The following is a 2445-nucleotide window of genomic DNA, read 5'->3' on the forward strand; positions in this document are numbered from 1 at the left end:
ATAGTTTGTAAACAAAAACATATTCTATTTTCAATAAAGTTATTATTGATGTTTATTTAGTAAAGATCGTTATTGAATAAAGTGAATTTTACGATTATTAATCTAAATCCAATAAACTAAGAATACTCTGGCTATAATATGATTACTTGAACTATATGTAGAGACATAAGAGTGGATCAAGTTCAAGTATATAGTCAAAATGATCTATATTACAGGGATAAGGCTGAGTACCATATCCTGGGGACACTGTGGATGCGGCCCATTGTTGAGACTGATTTTTTCACTCGATGACTTAGGTAACTCGACCTTAATCTTGAGCTAACTATGAACTCTTGTTTATTCAGAATTATCCTTAGATTTGCATGGGCCAGAGTGGCCCGAGTTCGCCGACTCAATAAGCCTCCCATTTCATGGGTAAGACTGGGTGAATAGCTGGGGACTAGGGTGCAAGATAGAATTCCCTCCTATCCGCTTTTAGGGATAGTAGAGAGGTTGTTCCCTTAAAGACTAACTCCAAGTCTTGAACAAGGAGCCCCACCCTCTCATTGGCACGAGAGGGATTCAGTTTGGTGGTTGAACTACAAACCAATTGTTCATTAGAGGATCACAGTGGGACTTAAGGAACAAGAAGTAACTTTAAGGGTAAAAATAGTAAATTAACCCAGCTCTGGTCACGAACAACCTGTGAAGGATCGACTTACTAATCATGGTTATATCAAATGGACATAAATATATCTATAGTGAGGGGAGTGCAACTACTAGGCTATAGTGGAGTATCCTAGTAGTTAACAAATGTTGGTTAAAAGGTTAATGAGTTTAGCTGGTTAATCTTGGATCGTTGGAGTGTTAGGTTATGGAGCTTGATGCTTATTTATAACTTGGTCAACGGTTATATCCAATAAAGCTATATTTGGTAAAGCTATATCCGGTAAAGCTATATATGGTAAATAGCTATATATAGTAGATGGTTAAATCGGGTAAAGCTATATATAGTAAATAGCTATATATAGTAGATGGTTAAATCTGGTAAAGCTGTATATAGTAAATTGAACTATGTATATATCCGTCCGGTAGAGCTTTGAGATTTACTTTCTATTCTCTGTAATTCTCTCTTACTGTACATACGTGAAGTCATCAATAAAAACAAATTCTTTTAGCCAGAGTTCTCCTTGCACTTTTCTCTATCCTATTTTTTGTATTCATCTAGATCGAGCGTGTGCGTTGTTGGCGATCCTAACATGGAGCCCATGATCTGTAGGTCCATTAGGTCCCCTTGCTAGCTCATATCAGACTAAACCTTAAAACAGTGTGACGAGTGAGTTTGAAGTGTTCGAACTCAAATTAGGGAATATGCACTAAATATATACGATATATTTAACCACATTTTGATTTAATTACGAATTAAACAAAATGAGAGAATTGAAGATATTTAAATAAGATTTAAATATTTTAATTATGAATAGGGATTCATAATCAATATGTGCCGGAATGGATTGGGATTGTCATTTGATTTAAATTGTTTAATTAATCATTTAATATTATTTTGATTTGAAATTAATTATTTAAATTAATTGTTGAATTAAAATAGAGAAAGTCATAATGTTGACTTCACTTAATGGAAAAATTCATGTTTGAGTTAGTTGAATATTGAGTGTCAATATATGGTTTAACCAAACTTGCATGTTTACCACATAATTCCACAAATTTGAGTAGAATTTTGAGTGTCAATATATGGTTTAACCGAACTTGCATGTTTGCCACATAATCCCACAAATTTGAGTGAAATTTTAAGTGTCAAAATTTGGTAATCTCAAATTTGCATGAACATGCAAATATCACTCTGTAAATAGAGTAATCAAGGTACATGTAAAGTCTTCTTGTAAAAACCTTGAGAAAAACCCTCACAAACTATCTCTTCACATATACTAAATCCCTTCCAAGTTTAGTCACTCACCGGATTCCACAATCTCATTCTAACGCCGGAGAATAGTAGGGAAGACACTAGTGGTGGTTCAAAACCGGTTCGTGAGGAAAAAGAAATTTGAACTACAAAAGTACTTAAGGAAACAACCTCTCTACATCCCTTAAAGCGGGTAGAAGTGAATTCTATCTTGCACCTTATGTCTCCAGTCTTACCCTTGAAATGGGAGGCTTATTGAGTCGGCGAACTCGGGCCACTTTCACCCATGCAAATCTAAAGATAATTCTGAATAAACAGGAGTTCATAGGTAGCTCAGGATTATAGTCGAGTTACTTAGGTCATCAAGTGAAAAAATCAGACTCAACAGTAAACGACATTATAAAGTAAGAGTGATTTTCTTCATGGTCCGATCTTATGCAATACTCATTGCATAGGACGCCCCCACTCACATGTCTCCACATGTACAATTTAGTGATCACATTGTTTATATCATATACAAAAGTGGGCCGCATCCATAGTGTCCC

This window comes from Cucurbita pepo, chromosome LG01 (assembly GCF_002806865.2).
Source record: "Cucurbita pepo subsp. pepo cultivar mu-cu-16 chromosome LG01, ASM280686v2, whole genome shotgun sequence".
Lineage (NCBI taxonomy): Eukaryota > Viridiplantae > Streptophyta > Magnoliopsida > Cucurbitales > Cucurbitaceae > Cucurbita > Cucurbita pepo.